The sequence below is a fragment of the Nyctereutes procyonoides genome, unplaced genomic scaffold, assembly GCF_905146905.1.
Source record: "Nyctereutes procyonoides isolate TBG_1078 unplaced genomic scaffold, NYPRO_anot_genome, whole genome shotgun sequence".
In the NCBI taxonomy this organism is placed as follows: Eukaryota; Metazoa; Chordata; class Mammalia; order Carnivora; family Canidae; genus Nyctereutes; species Nyctereutes procyonoides.
Window position 1 is genome coordinate 12,174,353 of NW_026575048.1, and position 19,975 is coordinate 12,194,327.

The 19,975-nt window shown below is 45.6% G+C and overlaps 1 protein-coding gene across 3 annotated transcripts in view; it reads right to left on the bottom strand.

Moving 5' to 3' along the window:
* CYRIA (CYFIP related Rac1 interactor A) overlaps nt 1-19,975 on the bottom strand; it is a 100,057-nt gene that overhangs the window by 72,723 nt on the left and 7,359 nt on the right. Inside the window, exon 1 of one of the 3 annotated variants that reach the window (XM_055327516.1) lies at nt 682-883. The exons of the other annotated variants lie outside the window; for them this stretch is intronic. The gene's annotated coding sequence lies outside the window, so the exon portion shown is untranslated. Of the gene's footprint in view, nt 1-681; nt 884-19,975 lie in introns of those variants that run through there. 3 annotated transcript variants of the gene reach the window in all.

Below are 19,975 nucleotides of genomic sequence, written 5' to 3' on the forward strand. Positions count from 1 at the left end.
AACCATGGGGCATTTGTTCAAGACTCTTGGGTAATGATGTCTCTTGATATATAATTCATGATAGCCTTAAAGCTTGGCCTACTTCTGACACAGAGATCATAGATTTTGGAGAAGTCAGGGAGGGGGAGGGAGAAAAAAAGTCACTTTTAAATGGTCCTGCTGTACTTTGCCTTTTGAGTAAAGCCAGACAATATTTTGGACCATTCTTTTCGACCATAAGGGCTTCCCTTAAAAAGCTTTTTAGTTTTTTTTCCTCTTGTAAATTGAAGAGGCAGCGTATCATCCAGTTTCAGTTTTATCTTCTGTAACACTAGATAAAAGATGAGTCTGAATCCATCTGTTAGCACATACAGGCTGGAAATTGTGTGAAAGCAATCTCTCTCCCTCTCTTTCTCTCTCTCTTTCTCTACCCCCCCCCCCACCGCCTTGCATACAGGGGGGAAAAATCCACACTTTCAAAAAATTTATCATCAGCAATCCTACCCAATGCCGACCAGATAGCAGCACTTTTATCCTTTTATGGGCAGATTCAGGAGGAAGCCAGCCTTGCCACAAAGGCTCTTCCCCCTACGCTGCCACATGAATTGGGATGCTGGCGCTGGCTGCAGGCCAGCCCCTTCCCCCACAGCCTGGGGTTCTAACCTCACCGAAATCAGTGATGCTCCCCCTGGGTGCCATTACCTGCTCATCTGAGCCCCCTCGAGCTGATGCTGGGAGAATCGCAGAGCAGCGGGAGGGCTTCTGTCCTTTGTACAAAGGCCGTGCTCCTGGGGCTGGGTTTATGGGGAAAACCAGCAGGCAGGCTGCCTGGGCCCCATCTGGGTCACTTGGCATTTCCTATGGCACTGCAGCCGGGGTGGCCCCGTGCATTGCCCTTCCCAGGCTCGGAGAACTGCTTTGCCCAACAATTCAGGAAATGCCGTGTGCATCTGATCAGACCAGACGCGACAGAAAATCAAAGACTGAAGGCTGGAGGTGGCCTGGATGGGCCCTTGCCAGCACTCATCTCTCACATCTCCAAAATTACCTCCTTAAAGTGCAGGCGTAGAGTCCTGGAATGCAAAGCTCCTTTGTTTCTTAAATGCAGAAACTGTGTTAATCACAGAGTTCCAAAAATAAGCAAGCTTTATGTCATTAATGAGGTGAAGCTCAAGCACACACAGTCCCAATGAGGATGGGGGTGGAAATGACAAGTATGAGTGACCAGTGACCGCCCAGGCCACTGCACTTCAAAAGGTTCCTGTGGTTTTCAGGGAGGGCCCAGAGCCCCTGCTCCACGCCCAGCACCCTGCATTCTGGAGTGCTATGTCCTGCGGATCCTGCCTCTTCTGTGTTTCACATCACCCCTCCTCCTGCCTCCCACTGCCGCTGCCCTAATTTAGGTCCTTCTTCCCTTCCTTTCTTCTGGACGGTTCTGCACACGCAGCCAGATGGCTCTTCCTGAAGCAGCGGAGAGATCCCCGCACCACTCCGTGGCTGAAAAGCCTTTAATGATTTCCCCATTGACCAAGACATAAAGCCCAGCCACTAATTTCTAAGACTCTCTTCATCATGTCCTGGCCAAAATTCCAGGCCCGGTCTCCCACTTCGGTCTCTCCTTCCCATTTCCTACCGGTCAGCCCACTGTCTCCTTTCCAGCTGTCTCACTGCACACCCTTGCTCGGGTAGTTCCCTCTGTCTGAAATAGCTCTTTCTTCACTCCGCCTTCTCCTTTCCAAATGCTGTTCATCCTTCAAGACCACATTCAAGTCAGCCATGGACTCAACCTTGACCCCCAGGGGAAATTTCTCGTTCTATGAACTTCCATAATTTTATCCTACCTCAATCACTTCCTAGGGTTATAACAAAGCCCAGACACCGTGTTTTCCTCCCTAGACGGTAAGATATCTAGGGGAAGAAGACTGTGTGGTTGACTTTAACACACTTATTTTCATCTAGATAGGTCCTGGTATGCAAGCGGTGCTCACTAGTGTTGCCTAACTAAATTAATGAGGATGACTACAGGATTGCAGAGGTAAGCTATTTTGTGGGGGCCTGGCAATTTGAACAGATTGTGTCCCTGCCCCGTGTAGAAGTATGTCACGAAGGGGGCACAAAGCATGCCCAGGAGGCATGCTGGGTGGGTGGGGCCATAGTGGACCACACCCATGACTTCCAAGAGGCAAAATCCAATGGTCAGTTCTCAACCTTCATCTTTACTTTACTTCATCAATTGTGACACAATTGAGTCATTGTCCATTCCAAAAAGTCTTATTTCCTGGACCCCTAGATCACAGTCTCCTAGTTAACATCTGCTCCTTCTTATTCTCTTTATCTGGTTCCCTGACTTTCTTCCCAAACTCTTCACCTTGGCATTTCCTGGAACTCAGGCCTTCAGCTCTTTCTTCTCTATCGGGAGTCACGCCTTTAGTGACCTCATCCAGTTTCATGGTTTTAAGTATCATCTCTATTTGATGGGTCTCAAATCCATATTTCCAGCTTTGACTTCTCCCTTACTTGCCATAACCACAGCCTACTCAAAATCTCCACTTGGACACCTACCTCAAATTTATCACAGCCCCAAAGTGAACTCCTCGTCCCCTCTCCCCATGCTGCTCACCCACCCCCAAGTCTTTCTCATCTCAGCTAATGACAATTCCATCCATCCAGTCTCTTAGGACAAAATATTGAGTCATCCTAACCTCCTCTCTTATTTCACGCCCCACATGCAATCCTTCTGCAAATCCTTCTAGCCTTACCTTTAAAATGTATCCAGCATAGATCAAAATGTATTCCCTTTACACTTTGCTCTATTTTTTTCCATTGCTTTTTTTGACCCGCTAATATACTAGAAGGTAATAAATAACACTTTATTACCTTTCTCTGATTTATTATTATTATTATTCCATTATTATCACATTTTCCCCTTACTGGTGTAGCTAATCCCTAGAGCCTAGAACTATGCATGGCACAAAGTAGATATTCAGTAAATAGTTGTCCAATGCTGGAATGGATGACTTTAGCTGATGATCTCTGAACTGTAGTTTAAAAAAATAAATAAATAGCATTTAACCACTGGCAAGGCAGGGGAAATGTAAGAAGCAAGGGCCTAGAGATACAACCTTCTTCAACGTCTTAAGACACAGCAGTACCCCAAAAGCCTGCCCAAATTATATAAAACCACTGAAGGAGCAGTTGTGAACAGTTCCCAATTTGTCCAGACCAGCGAAGGAAAGGTTCAAGGAAGTTCAATGAATAATTATGCTTTTACATAAAAAACATATATGGTGAAAATGAAACAAAACACACCCAAGTTGGTAAATAATTGTGTATAAACATCCCCTCTGCAATTTTATTTACCTCACACATTTTCTACATATTTTTCCCCCTCAGATACTACAAAGAGAGTAACTTCCGGTTCTGTCTATATTCACCTACTACAATTCAACATCCTGTGTGCATTTTCTGGACCAGGCCCATGTCAATCTTACTCCCTGTCATTCCCTCAGTCTCCACCCTCCTAGACATAGTGTTTTCAAAGTATTTATTTGATCAATGAAGGCAAGAGTAAATGCCTTATGAATGTCTCCTGGCTGGACCAGTGCCACGATATAAGAAAATATTCTGAGAAACGACTCTCCACCAGACTCGTCCTTGAGGCAGAAAATGCATTAGCCCTCACTTGCCCCCAGCACCTAGCAGCGTGGCCGGCTTGCAGCAGACATTTGATGGATTTGATGGCTAAAATCAAGTTCGTCTACATGAAGGACTGAAGTGGTAAAGAGTGCTGACAACATCCCTCTTGTTGACTCTCTGTGCCAGCATCTCATCGCTCTCTGCTCTGTTGCTGTGATCTGACCCAATGTAGAGAGCAGGCCTAGGGTGAGCGGAATGCTCCACACAGCTTCCATGTCCACCTGTCCCAAAGAGAGTTTATGATGGGAACCAGTCCCTTCAGTGAACCAGCTGAGTCACAGACACCTCAGTGTTTGCATCCAGAAAAAGGACATCTCCATAGGCTGTGATGAGGATTTGCAAAACCCTTTGAAGGCTGATCTCATTGATTTTAGCCTCGGGTGACCATTTCTTCTGTGGGCGCTCCCTGCCGTGTACCCCAGTGAGCTGGAGCTTATCATGCTATTCAAGAGGCATCTGTCAAGCGGGTGCTGGGGCTTAACTACTGTTCTCTATCAAAAGACTCCTCTAAGCATGATTTCTTCGCAGATGTTTGTGAAGAGACGTGCCATTACCAAACTCAGAAGCATGATTAGGGGCTTTGGGCTCTGATTAGGGTCAGGAATTACTGGGCCAGAGAATCAACTTCCTTGGAGGCCACACTTAGATAATCACATACAAGATGAATCCCGCATCGCTGGGCATGCTTTCTTCTACTTTTCGAGGGTCTTTACCATGGAAGGGGTCAATTATTGCTATGGGAAAAAAGAAAGCAGAGCCAAAAACTAAAGCAGGATATTCACTGCCCTGCCACCTGCACACACACACACAACACACACGCACATAACACATGCACAGGAAGCTGTAGCCACCAGGCTTCCCCGAGACCCAACAGCTGATTGGATTTACCTCCTAAATGCAAGGCTTATCAAGGAAACAGACAAACATCAAAATGAAAAGGCACAAATTCCCATTTTCATTGTGGTAGAAACCAGGGGAGCAAGACATTCTTGCATCTGAAAGGCACATTTCAATAGAACTTGCAGACCTTCCAGGGGACAAGGGGAGAACACATCCATGAGAGCAAACATTCTTTTCATTTTTCTCCAGTAGGAGGGTACTTTTTGACCAGTAACAAAAATCACACATGACTTACGTCCAGCATTTATTTGCCTCCAGGTTAATTAGCTCACTTCTTCTTGGCTTGTATATTTATTCAACAAAGAGCTAAGGTCAGAGGGACACATCCTGGGCTGGTGCAAAGGGTGTGGGGCTTGAAGCCAGAGATTTTGGCCTCAACTAAAGCCATCTTGAATAGGTAACTTTGCTCTTCGAACCTCTTCCTTGTCTCATAAAATGAAGCTAATGTGCCCCGCCCACCTCACAGGGCTGCTGAGGGTGAAACGAGCTCCTGTGACAACAGATTGTGTGCAGTATCTGATATTCAAGAGGTCCTTCTCAAAATATGCTGAATCCGAATCAAATGCCTGTCTCATGAGCCACATGCCCTCCTCTCAAAGCGGCTGTATTATTGAAAAGGAAGATGGTATACATTCACCTATGACTCCAATATAAAGGAGAAAGTAGTAAAAGCTCTCCGATGTCACAAAAAGAACACTCTAGAGGGTCAGACAAAGCAGAGATGATTTACAGCCAAGGACATCAGTGGACGCCTCTGGCAGAAGGGACATTTGATGTAGGAGCATGCCATAGTTTACATTTCAGGTTATGGATGGATGGATTATTCATTTATCTTTTAATACATAGAAAAGTCCAAGCTATTATGCTTGCTAACTTGGAGGGTATAAGAAAAGAAGGAAACGTGACAAAAACTCTGTCCCTAGACGATAGATAACCTAGTGGGGAAGAGATCATGTGTGTATACATGTGCACACACAGACGTCATCCATCTTTGACAATTTGTGACAAATGATTAATGAATAATTCAGAAATCTGGAGCCATGCAGTGAACCAACGGTGTGCAGATGATCTCAAGCTGTAACCAGTTAGCTCCAGCTTTTCCCACCCTGGGCATCAGTATTCCCATCTGTAAAATAGATGGCTTGGCTAAATCAAGACATTTTTCAATCGTGTGGCAAAAATGAGCTAATGCATGCTCACAGTCATGGGAGACAGCAAGTGGGCTCAGTGTGGTCAAAACCCCCACTGGCCACTGCTCTGTGGCCACAATCAGCTTCAGCATTTCCTCCGTGTGCTGTACAAATAGTACCATTTTCCATGTGATGGTGACATAGAACATGTTAGAAAATCCCTAGCCCAGATGATCTCAGAGAACCCTGCCTGTTCCATCAGCCTGTCAAGTGGAGCTTGAATGTTGGCCTGAAAATGAAGGGCATTTGAATTGTTTAAAAGCAGTCTGAGGAATCTAGAGAAGCTGGTCCACGTAAGGGGAGAGAGTTCTGAGCATGGTCCCGGCAAAGGAGCTCAGGCCTCCCTGCAAGGCACATCTACTGTTGAAGCTTCCTCATTCCAACTTTCAATTTTCTTTCATTGTATTCATATTGATAAAAAAGGTCTCTGCGATAGTGAGTGTCCTGTGTCAATCAGTTGGGACATGGCGTGCCGAAATGCCTGAGCATTCTGACTGTGTCTTTGAGGGTGTCTCTGCACAAGATCAACTTTAAAAAATTTATTTTATTTTACTTAAATTCAACTAATTACCATAGAGTGTATTTGAATCAGTATGTTGAATGAAGCAGATGCCCTCCCAAATGTGGGTGGGCCCCATCCAATCCCTTAAAGGCCTAAACAGAACACAGGGCAGAGTAAAGGAGAACTTGCATTCTCTGTCCGTCTGTCTTTGAGCTAGCACATGAGTCTCCTGCCTTCGGGAAGAGCCATCAGCTCTCCTGGTTTTCAGGCCTTTGGATTTGGACTAGAACTATACCGGCAGCACTTCTGGGTCTCCAGCTGGCCAACTGCAGATCCTGGACCTCTTGGACATGCATGTGTATCTCCTATCAGTTCTGTTTCTCTGGAAACACACTAACCCATACCAGGTAACAGAGGATGTGTTAATTTGCTGAAGCTATGAAACCACCGCTGACATAATCTCCCTTCCAAAAAGATTTGTTATGGCCATTAACTGCATTCATGCAAATTAGAGAGTAGAAATTGAGCTTTCCTCCATCATCATAGTTGATATGATGCAGAGAAATGAACAACTATATTCAGATCCTAAATGCAGCTGACCCTTGAACAAGAGGGGTTTGAACTGTGCAAATACAGGACAGTACTGTACATGTATTTTCTCTTCCTTATGATTTTCTCAATAACATTTTCTTTTCTCTAGCTTGCTTTATTGGAAGACTACAATATATAAAACATAACATACAAAATATGTGCTATTTATGTTACTGGTAAGGCTCCTAACCGGTAAGCTATTTTAGTTAAGGTTCTGGGGAGTCAAAAGTTCTACAGGGATTTGTAACTGCTCAGGGGACCTTCTAACCCCCACGTTGTTCGAGGGTGAATTTTAATTAGCAAATATCTAAATTTGAAGCTGGTCTGGGATATGTTCTGAAATGCAAAAGACCTTGTCTCAGTGCTGGTTTGGTCATTTGTGATTGACCTGATTACAGTCAAGCACCTCAGTTTTCTCAGCTGCTCCAACTACTCTTGCAGAATTACTAAAGTAATCTTTTTAATCTGAGACCCAGCTCAGAGCTTAGTGTACACTGAGCGCTCAGTAAATGTTAAAAACCCATTCGGCAAGGCCCTTCAGGTCCTGCCCAGCTTCCACCTCTCCTTTTACCACTCTGGCTTCATTTACTACCCCAGGCATCCCACCAACCTCTTCTCCTGTCTTTGAATCAGTAAAACACCCTCACTTTCTTTTCCTTATGCCCCGTACAGTCCACCTGTCTCTGCAGATGCTGCCAAGGCTCATCTCCCACTTCTTTCAGGAAGAAAACACTGCATGGTTCCAAGGCGGGCCCTCTGTATAGGCGACCATCTCTCCTAAAACTAAAACCACCCTCACATACACACTTTGAACCAAAGTAGAAAGGTTTTCATAAACACAAATCCTTCCTCCCTTTGGCCAAGCAGCTAGGGCCAAAGTACCCTCAAAAAGTTTGATGGGAGGGGGGGCACCTGGGTGGCTCAGGGGATGAGCATCTATCTGCCTTTGGCTCAAGTCATGATCCCAGGATCGAGTCCCACATCAGGCTCCAAGCAGGGAGCCTGCTTCTTCCTCTGCCTATGTCTCTGCCTCTCTCTCTGTGTCTCATAAATAAATAAAATCTTAAAAAAAAAAAAAGTTTGATGTGATCCTCATGCACCTGACCACTACTCTGTGCAATGCCAAGACCACATACTCCAGGTCACCCACATCTGCTTTTGGGTTTAAGTTGTGGCCCCTCCATTCATCAGCTATCATACCCTGAGCCAAGTGCTCACATGAGCCTCTGAGCTTTAGTTCCCTAGTCCATAAAATGGGCATAAATAATAAGGCATAATTTTCAGAGCTGTTGTGAAGAGTAAGGGAGACAATGGAGGTGGGAATCAATCTGGAAACCAGTGTCCATGCACCACTGAATGACACACATCAGAGCTGTACACAGAGCAGCCTACCCCACTAATGCTATCAGAAGGGAAAAATGATTAAAATGTAAATAAGGCCTGTATTTCCATTATTCCTAAAACACAGCATTCTAAATGAGCTGTTTTCATTTGCTATTAATACCTGTTAATCCTGGTGATAGGAGGGTTAGGTGTTGAAATAGATTTTGAAATTTCTGGATGCACAGGATGAGATTATTTAAATTCAATGCCTTGGAGGAGAGGTAAATCTCAATTACAGACTAAAAAGCAGAAAGACATTTCATTTTTTTCAAGTTCATAATAGAGTACACACTGGCCTCTTAGAACACTGTCCACTCAGGGTCTTGGAAGGAAAGAGATGGTGACGGTTTGGAAGGACCCTCAGAGGATCTTATGTGTGTAGGTGCCTCCTACTGTGTGGAGGGGTACCTGCCTGCATTTCATATGGAACCCTCTCACCTGAAACCAGCTCTGAGCACGTTTCTGGAGCTGCACTTCACATGCAGAGGCCCCATACCTTTGACAGACGAGTGGGCACTGCCTACCCAGGCCATGAGCCCGAGACAAAGATGAACATCCCCGTGGATGTCCCTCCTGTCTCAAATGAGCATTGCTTTGGAAAGCCTTGCTCAAGTCACCAACACAGCAATCTGAGGCTCAGAGCCGGAACTGACTAGAAGTCTTGCCCAAACAGGAAGCCTAGAGGGCCTTCCCTGTCTGCTGAGGCTCAGGTACAGGAGTGATGATGGCCTTGAACCTGAGGACTTTTCCAGTCTTTGCACCATGACATGAGGTTGTTCAAGACAGGAGCACAGCCACATCTACTGTAGGGACCTCCGTTCCTGGATGCCCATCTCTGTCCCTTAGTCCATATGATCCCACATCCCAGCAGCAACCCGGGACCTCATTTCTGCTTTTGCTCTCTCTTCGGTGCCAAGGTTGGACAGAGCTCCTCATTGAAATGGATCATGAATGCGAGCACTCACTATTGCTAAGCATGCCTCCAAACCCTCCACACGTACCACCTCGTTAACTCCTCACAGCACCCCAGGAGGAAGATGCTACTATCATCCACACTCTGCAGATGTGAACAATGAGACACAGAGAAGCCGAGTAATTTGCCCAAGATCACACAGCTGGTGAGCAGAGCAGGGGCCCATGCCACAGCCCAGCCTTTGGCCCTGCCCTCACATCTTGGCATCTTGGTTTTCTTTTCTCTAAATTTAAGAGGCTCCCAGCAAGGCAGGTTAGGAACAACAACAAAAGATAGGAAGGATAATACGTGCTCTGGAAAGCCCCAGAGAAAGACGCAACAGTGGTCAATAGCACTGCTATTATTGCTCCTGACAAGGGCAGAGATCATCAACACTGCTGGGGCCCTTGAGTTATGTTTGCACGAGAGTTCTCTGATGTAATGACATGAGTTCCAACATAAAGGAAGACAAGGCTTCAAGAGATGTGATTAGGTTCGAATTTAAGAACCATACCGGCAAACCTGTTTATCTAGTGCACAGTTAAAATCCGTGCTTTGCCAAATCTTCTAATCTTAAATAGACTGTGGAAACTTTAATTATATTTGGCTTTTGGGCTCCCAGAGAATTAGAGCAGCTGTGACCTCATGCAGTTATTCAGGACACCTAGTATGTATTGTCACCTACTATTTCCCAGACATGGTGCTAGGTTTTACCCCCAGCAGATAGCGGTAAATGATATAAAATTTCCTCTATCCTGGAACACTTTCTTCTCATGTAATCAAATGTTGTTTAGGTCGGCATATAACAGTTAACTAAAATATCACCACAAAATAGCAGCCTCATATTATTTTACTAAGCACCTAACATTCCCATATTTTTGCATAGTTTTATAAGGTATAGGTTAGGCTGCATCGTCTTCTCAACTGTAAAAAGATTATTACTGCCTTTCTGGTTGCCATGTGACTTGCACGTCTGACCTCCCCTCTCACAGAGGGGGACATGATAGAGGACTTGGCCATTTGCCCCGTTTAGCAAATAGAACAGAAGTAGAATAAAGGAGAAGCTTCAAGAAGCATCTCAAGTTTCTGTGTCCTTGCTAACTCTCTTCCCTCTGTCACGAGCATAACATGTTCCCAGAAGCACTTGTCCCCTCAGCCCGGATGCCAGGGTAAGAAATGCAGAACAAGACCACAGAAGCTAATCTGCAGTCCCTGACGTGGCATAAAAGAGACGCTTGTTGCTATAGCCACTGAAATTTGAGGACTATTTCTTATTGCAGCAAAGCTGACTAATACACCACATTATCACACACAAAATCATTTCAGATCCATAGGTAGTATGCTGAGGACATACTACCTATGGATATAAAAAAGGAATTATGTCCGTTGGATGGATGAAGTCCCCAAGACCTAACTACAAGTGGTTATGGGATGGGCCCAGAATCAAACAGCAATGAGATGAAGACATTAGAAAGCAATCATAGGTGTTATCGTCACCAAACAGCAACGAGATGAAGACACTAGAAAGAAAATCATCGCTGTTATCATCGCCAAGTGTGATTAAAAACAGGACTGGGGGCAGCCCCGGTGGCCTAGCGGTTTAGTGCCGCCTTCAGCCCGGGGCCTGATCCTGGGATCGAGTCCCACGTCGGGCTCCCTGCATGGAGCCTGCTTCTCCCTCTGCCTGTGTCTCTGCCTCTCTCTCTCTCTCTCTGTGTGTGTGTGTGTGTGTGTGTGTGTGTGTCTCATGAATAATAAAACCTTTAAAAAAAAACAGGACTGACACATCTTTAGTGTAAAAATCTCTTTTGCAAACTGCAGATTAATTAAAACACTAACAAACCACACAGGTTTGTTTCCCTGGTTTCTGGACCATTTGCTGAGATCAGGGATGATATAGTCCAAACACAAGAGATCTATCATGAAAGAAATGCAGAACCAAAGGACTGAGCTTCCATCTGCATTGAACTGAGCCAGGGGAGGGGGGTGGGGGGCTCTTCTCAGCTCTTCTGCACCGTGGCTCAGGGGCTCCACGTGGTCATACTGAAACTTTGCACGGACAGTGGTTGTTCTCTGCCCTAGCAAGGCTTCCTGAGCTCCCAGAGTAGCCCTGCAGCAGCTCTATGTCACATATCCCCAGGATGCCCATCACATGCCTGAAGCCAGCACTGGGAACACTGTGTCATTTTACCAGGAAATAAGACCATAAAGAAACCCTGACCTTAAAACCTTGGCAGGGAGGTCATAATTCAGGACAGAGGCTCACAGGATCTGTGGGGAGTGACTAATTCAATTTTCTTACTCCTATTGTTTTAAATCCAAGCCCATTGTTCTACGTCTTTGCTTGATTCTCTTCTTTCCCTCTTATTTTCACTTTTCAGAAACGCTCCTTTCAACAGGAGCGGGTGAGTCACCTTCATTATTGATTTAGACACATTTCAGGTCGGTTTTATGCTCTCGGTCCCAGCTTACTGACATATATGGAAGGCATCCTGCCACAGCTGATCTTTTCACCAGAAGGCGCAGTTTTCAGCAGCTATATTTGGGGGTCTGAGAGAGTTGGCACCCTGCATGCTGCTTTTCATTCACACTATTGGTTTCCTACCCTGACCCAAGCGAGGCTGACTTCTGACACCTCCCTCTGCGCTCTCTACCCACAGATGCTATTTTCATATAGCACCCAGGGTTTCTGAGATCCTGAGTGACCATCCTGGCCTTTTTCTTTCTTTAATATCATAGCCACCAAAAACACAATCGGCCCTGTAGCACTCAGGTACACGTATACACATGTACGTTTTGAAAGTTTTGCACCAGATTGCAGAAACCAGACACTAACATAATGTCAGGAAAAGTCATTCTGAAAGCTGGAAGAAAACCCATACAGGCAGCCAGAGACATACCAAGAGAAGCAAAGTTTGTAACGATTGAGTTGCGGACCCACGTTGGACTTCATCCAAACCTCTCACAGGTACCACATTGCTGCCTCCCAGGCAGGTGAGCAACACTTGCCATTTGCAGAGAGCTCTTGCTTTCAGAGTTTGGTGATGTTCCTAATATCCCCGAGAGGGAGAGCTGCAAGGAAAGAGGGTCCACTCCACCGGCGGGGAGGAGATGACAGTCTGGCAAGGCTGTGACTTGCTTTAAATAGGTCATTGGTTGGTACAGAACTAACTCCCCATTCTAATGGCAGGTACTGTGAATTTGTATTCCCCCACTTTTAGACATTTGCAACATGCATCTGAGGCCTGGACGTTCAAGTGGTCTTATCTCAAGTGCCCCGATGTATAGTTCTAGAAGTCCCCGTAGAATGGAAGCTCCATGAGGGCATGTTGATCTAGTTACATTAGCACCTGGCACAGTGCCTGCACACAGTCCATTCTCAAAAAAAAAAAAAAAAAAAAAAGAAAGAAAGAAAGAAAAGAAAAGAGTTGTTGAATAATTACAAGACAAACTTTTCCCCCTACTTTATCACTTTTAAACAAACCCACCACCTGACATACCAGCCCTAAAGGAATTACCGTCCTCTCCAACTCTCATTAATGAACACTCTGCGGTGTTATACATATATCATACACAGTTTGACGCATTCATACCTCTCATTGAAAATCCAATTTCATCACTGCCTTGTAGAGATTTCCCAATGGTTTCCCACAGACTTCAGGATGCCCAGGTTCAATTCCCACTCCCCCAGGCTCCCTTGCTTTGACCCTACTGAGCTATTAGGACCAAGTGCTATGAGTTGGGCCAAGTTGCTCTAAGCCTCCTTTCTCTTGAAAATGCAGGATTCCAATTGGGAGCAGACATGAAGGTCTCTGATGTTAGCACCTCACCGGAGGCCACATGCTTTGGCCTTTTCTCTTAACCCATCTTCTTTACACATGTTCCTTCCCCACCTCAGAAGCAGCACAAGCCTCTCAGAGACCAGTGTTCCACTCTGTGAGGGAAAACGCCCTACCAGGGAAAATGCACTTTTTTTTCCAGAAAGGTCTCCAGAGACAAGGCCTTCCAGGTCCCTGGGGATCCCCCCTCCCCAGCTCTCCACTGAGAAGCAGTAAGTGGAAAGTCCTGGCTGGTCTCCTGACACGCTTTGAGGGTTTCTCGAGAGCCTCCTTGTTCCAGCCTGTGGTCAGTTTTTGTAAACACCAGTCCCCGGCAGGGAACTGGGCTGTCCTGCTAATCCCTGGGGATTTCTGGTGAGGTCTTCTTCCTCCTGACTCAGTTAACACCCTCCTCTCTGCAACTTTCACTTCCAGCTTTTTCCTGGCACCTTATTCTCTCCCTAGCGAGTCCATCCGTTTGATGGCTGGCCAAAAAGGAACTAGCTAATTGGAGTTTAGAAGTGGCATTCCTTCAAAATAACCACTTTTTTTTTTTATCAAAAAGAATCACAAATAGTCTTTAATGAGAACACTTGGCCTTAAAAAAAGAAGAAGAAAAGGAGTGAGGTTATAAATGCTGCACTCTTCCTCTCCCCTAGGCCTGGGCTGGCATCTGGGGATGTGAAAATCAAAGAGGAGTGCCCTTTCCCCCCAGGGTGCACAGACCAGTGTGGGGATAGATCAGGGAAAGAGGTGACCACACAAATACAGTGCAGGCTCTCAGTCAGAGGGAACAGCAGGAAAACACTGAAGTCACAGAGGCCAGCCCTGGACTGTTGCCCTGACATCTCTACCTGCCACCACCCACCCGCCTACTCTGCTACAACCCTTGGCCTCCTTGTTGCTCCTCCAGTGAGCTAGGTACACCTACTCTTCTTGCTCTCTCCCTGGAGTGTGCCTTCCGTTGCAAGTTACGTGGTTCATCCTCTCACTTCCTACAGACCTTCCCTCATCCCCACTCTTCATGAGGACTTCCCTGACCACCCAACTTCAACTCTTCCCCCTATTCACCCCTCACTCTATACACCATCTTTGCTTCATTTTTCTTCGTGGAACATATGATATCTGACATATGTAAATCTTACTTGTTTACATGCTTATGGCCCATCTTTCCCCAATAGAATAAAGTTTCATGGCAGCAAGGGGTTTTGTCTGTTTGCTTCCCCTGCTGAATCTCCAGAAATTGACAGAGAAGTTCCCATTTACTGTGAGTGTTCAATAAATATTTGTTGAATAGGTAGATGGATGGATGGACGGATGGATGATGAGTGGATGGATAGATGATGAATGGATGCATGGATGGATAGGTGATGGATAGATGGATGGATGGATGGATGGATGGATGGATGGATGGATTTGGCAAGGAGTTGGGGAATGTATCCAGGAGAGGGTAATACCAGAACTGAATCTCAAACGATCTTTTGGGTAAACAAAAAGCATTTCAGAAAGAGAATAGCTAGCCTATGCATGATCTTGGGTAAATCATATCACCACTTTCTTCTCTGTAATATGAAGCTAATGCATAATATTAGCAAGTGTGTGATGAGCAAGGAAAGTGAAACAGAACTTTCAGACTAACTAAAATGAGCTAAGAGTGGTACAGGCTAATGCAAGATGGGAAAAGATAAGAGGAACCTTGCCTTTCTCCACAACCACCAAATCCAGTTCCAACCGCAGCAGAGACTGAGGAAGCCAGGCACAATGAGGGTGTTAGTTGGGTGGGTCAGCTGAACTTGATCTTGCGGTTTAACAAGCAGTGCTTCGGTCCTAGGCCAAGAGCAAAATCCCAAGCACACTATATAACTGCATTCTAAATTGCTAATTCACAAAGCAAACCACCACTTTTCATCTTCTATTTGCCTTTGTGTAAATAACTGCATCTCCCTGAGTCTTAGTTTTGCCCCTTGTAAAATAAAAGTCCACAGCATCTCCTACTAAATGACACATAAAAGCTTCTAGAACAGTGTCTGTCACTTTGGAAGTGCAGAGTAAAAGTCTGCTATATGGAAATACAGTGATTTCATGAAGTTTACATTAAAGTCGGGAGAGCCATGGGACTCCATTCTGGAAAAAGGCAAAGAACTCCAGCTAAGATTGTATTTTCTGAGGCTTAAGTAGATCGTATTTTCCTAAAAAAATAAGCTTGTGGTCTGGAAGCAGTGTGAACTCTGTGGTGTGGGAAAGTGTAGGACTTTGAGGGCCAAGCAGATTTGAGCCAAAATCCTCGTGCCCCATTTTCAATCTTATGTCTCCAAGCAAGTTTTTAAAATTCTCTTGACTTGGGGCACCTAGGTGGCTCAGTCAGTTAAATGTCTACCTTTGGCTTGGGTCATGCCTCCAGGGTCCTGGGATCAAGCCCTGTGTCAGGCTCCCTGCTCAGTGGGGAGTCTGCTTTTCCTTCTCCCTCTGCCACTCCTCCTGCTTGTGCTCTCTCTCTCTCTCTCTCTGTCAAGTAACAAAGTATTTATTATTTTTATTATTTTTAATTTTTTAAACAAAATATTTTTTTAAAAATTTTCTTGACTTCATTGCCTTTATCTTCCAAAGAGAAAGAAATAGATTTACCTTGCAAGGTTGTCCGTGGGGTGAGAAATGTATACAGACAGACTAGCAAAATGGAATTACTAGGTGCTCAATGCATGCTGAAGAGTGTTATTCGTTGCTACTAACATACTTGAATATTTGAGTGCACTTTGCAAAATGAGGGGCCCTCTAAGTCCTGGGTAATAAAAATAATTCATGTGCCTATACCATGAAATATCAGAAACACCGTAGCTATTTTTGTTTATACGAGCTACTCAGAGTATTTCCTCAAGTTGAGGTTGAACAGATAAATTTATACAACCCACAACCTCACTAGCAGTTACCAAGTGCACAGTACAAAAGAGAGGAAGAAGGATGGGGTCTTGACACAGTGGTTTATTTTATTTTATTTTTTACAAGATTTTATTTTTTATTTATTCAAGAGAGATACACAGAAAGAGAGGCAGAGACATAGGCAGAAGGAGAAGCAGGCTCCCTGTGGGGAGCCCGATGTGGGACTCAATCCCAGGACCCCAGGATCAGGACTTGAGCCAAATGCAGATGCCCAACCACTGAGCCACTCAGGTGCCCTGACACAGTGGTTGAAAAGAAGGAAAAAATAGGAGCTATGCATGCAGCACTTCATGCATGCAGGCACGGGCTTACACACTTGCCCCCAGGCACAAGGGAGGAAAGCCCGCCTGGGGACCCATGGGGAAGAAGGCTACCACTGCAGGCCAGAGTCAGGCAACCCTCTCTCCTGGAAGGCCTTGGGCCCAGAGTCTGGGCCCAGCCTTCCCTCATGGACCCCAGGAATTGCTTTCCACGTCATCTAGGGAAACCTGCTCATTAGACATGGACTGGAATCCAGAGAGGCAGGATGATTACAAAAGGTTAGGGGGTCAGTGGCAGACCTCAGTTCCCCAGGGACTCCCAAGGCAGTTCTTCCTCCACATCCCACTAGGTCTTTCTGCTCCTTGGAAGCTTAGGAAGCAAAACAGAACCAGGATCCCTAGTTCCCTACTTCTGTTCCTTCTTCCCCACTCCCCTCCAGGCTCCCAACCTGGCATGAGAGGACCCGACTATCCACATTCCCCAGGGAGAAGGAAGTCAGCAGAGTTTCTCTATTTCCCTCTCATTCTTCTTTTTTTTTTTTTTTCCTGTTTTAAAGATTTCATTCATTTATTCATGAGAGACACACAGAGAGAGGCAGAGACACAGGCAGAGGGAGAAGCAGGCTCCATGCAGGGAGCCCGACGTGGGATTTGATCCTCTGTCTCCAGGATCACGCCCTGGGCTGAAAGGCGCTAAACCGCTGAGCCACCCAGGCTACCCTTTCCCTCTCATTCTCAACCTTTTCCTAGGTCCCCCAACTGGCTATTAAATAAGACTGAATATTTCCCTAGTCCTTTACTTTTTAAAAACTGCTATTAGGTTTTACTTTCATTTATTTTTATGATTTAAAGTAATATGTTCAAACGGTTTGAGTGGTTTCAAGTATGTCTAGAATAAGATTTGACAGAATTCTGTGTTTCCCAAGCAAAAGGATTAGATATTTCTCCCTAAGAAACATAATTTAGTCACTTCCCTGCTAGGGAAGCTCAGAGTTGCCAGATCTCAGTGGTCTCTGGGCCTGGAAACAGAAAAGGTCCCTTAGCCCTGCAGGAGCACCCCAGCGGGTCAGTTCCCCAGGGAGCTACACAGAAACAAGGGCTCAGGTGAGGCAGAGCCTTGTTCAGGGAGTACCTGGCAGGGGGCTCAGGCCTCGGCGGCACCTCCCAGAATCTGAAAGGGCTCCCTAACACATGCATGCACCTGCACACACACATGCACACACGGACACACATTCACACACCGCACCGCACATACATCTACCGACCTTGAACACAATCACACTCACACACACAGAAGAGTCCAGGCGACTCTAATTTATAACACCATCCCTCCCCAGAGGCACCCCCAAATCGGTGTGCCCTGGTGTCCAGCACCTCCACCGCTCCCCAGTCGCTCCCATGGTCTGCACAAAGCGCCCCAGGATCCTAAAATGCAAGGTCACTTCTCCACTGTGGGGACCCTCTGTCCCGAGTCAGGAGTCACCGCTAAGTGAGAGGATCAGGGTGGGTGCTCAGAGCGAGAGCTACTGACTCCCTTAATGGTGCTAGATCCAGAAGGGTGTGATAAACTCTCAACGTGGCAAAAGCCAGAATTATGATAGAGTAAGTGTAAACTTGGAAGGCAAAGAGATAAAGAAGAGAGAGAGAATGAGGTTGGTCCCTAGAGCCCTTTACCCACATGTTCTAGAATTAATGCTTGGCTCACAAAAGTGCAGACTATTCCACTCACTTCCTGGGGTAGGCCTTCCCCAGTTGCACAATCCACAACATGGAACTTTCCCTCTCCTTCCTGACACCTCCTTGGCAGGGTGGAGCCATGGCCTCAACTACATCCTAGTCATGAGAGCAGCTCCCAGGATGGCCCCTCGTCACCTGCCATGCTTGCCGGAACCTTTAGCGAACCCTTGCTGGGCACCAGTGCAGGTTCTGTGGATCCCACACAAACCAGCCCCAGCAGCATCAGAGGATCAGTGTTGTGAGAAGCAAAGGAACAGCGAGAAGAAACCAACACAGAGTACGGGAACCTCCTGGCCTCCCTCCAGGCTGCGTGGAGGCCAGATAGAAGCTACGAGAACACAACCAGCCAGACACTCCACGCTTTTCACTCTGTTGGGGGCCCCCACCTCAACCCCTAGCCTCTCAGGGAAGGAGCAAGAAAGACTTGGTTGACTTAGAAACAGAGTTCCTAGGGTCCAGAGAAGCGAAGCAAGATGCCCAAGCTGACTCAACAGGTCAAGAGCAGACCAGAGATAAGAAGCAAGACCTTCTCACGCTCTGCCTGCCGCTTTCACTTCCCCTTGCTCACTATTAGGCCCTGGTTCCTCCTCCTAGGACTAAAATGATGAGTAAGATTTAAAAATTCCCTTCTACCTTCCTCCAACGGCCAACGATGAAACTTGACTATAAGCCACATTAGACCAAAAATTCCCAGCTTATTTTTAGTTCTATGGAAGTTTTTAAAAAATTATTTTGTCCCAGTGAAATTCTGGAAGCTCTGCCTTAAAAAGTTGTGTTGTTGTCGTTGCTGCTGTTGTTTTGTGTCTGTGTCAAGGATGGCCGTTTAATTTTGTTTTCCTACTATAGTTGACCCTTGAATAATACAGAGTTGAACCATGTGGGTCCACTTATATGCAGATTTTTTTGATAAATGCAGTACAGTAGTGTAAATATATTTTCTCTTCCTTATGATTTTCTTAACATTTTTTCTCTGGTTTACTTTATCATAGGAATATAGTACATAAAACATATCATATACAAAACACGCATTAAGGCTTTGGATGAGCACCAGATGAATCACGTCACCATGCCATCTGGTACCAAAGGTAGGATGCCTGAGGACCCCATCTATGCCTTCCCAAACCCCCAATCCCAAGGAGGCTGTGTGTTCTTTTGGGCTTTTGAGGAAGAGGTCCACAAACTCTTCTTGAAATTCCTTCCCCACGTCCTCCCTCAACTCAGAATTGTCCAGATTTTAGGGCAGCCCAGGTGGCTCGGTGGTTTGGTGCTGCCTTCAGTACAGGGCGTGATCCTGGAGACCTGGGATCAAGTCTCACGTCGGGCTCCCTGCATGGAGCCTGCTTCTCCCTCTACCTGTGTCTCTGCATCTCTCTTTCCCTCTGTCTCTCATGAATAAATAAATAAAATCTTAAAAAAAAAAGAATTGTCCAGATTTTAAAACAACAATATAGTGCATATACTTTGTTATGTATACCCCCCAGCAGGGTTGGGGGCGCTCCTCCTTCGATGAAAAACTTATTCACCTAGAATGGTATAAATCAAAAAAATATGAATACTCTCATGTATGATCAGGCCAGCTTTTGCCTCCAAATGAGCTAAGAAAGACAAAACTTTAACTTTTCAGAGGATTTTTCAATTTTGGACTTACAAATAAGGGAATGTCAGAAAACAGCTTACAACATCATTTATTGTTCTGAAAGTCACTCAAGGGCCCAGATTTGAAAACTCCTCAACACTCCAGAAAGAAAATACACACACATACATACACATTCACACTCACGCACACAAATAAGATAGAGACTAAGGGTAGGGAGATGGATTACTTATAGAGTAAGCACGACTCTCATTTTACACTCCAGCAAACAATACAGCCAGGCTCAATTCAAGTATAAAACAAAGGCTCACAGCTAGAAATATAAATCCAGAGGGGTAGATTTGGGGGCTTTGTCAGGGGTAATTCAGGAATGTGTCGTCAGGGTAAGGAAGAGCCCCACGTCACTTTCTACCCCAAACAACAAAATAAAGAGAAG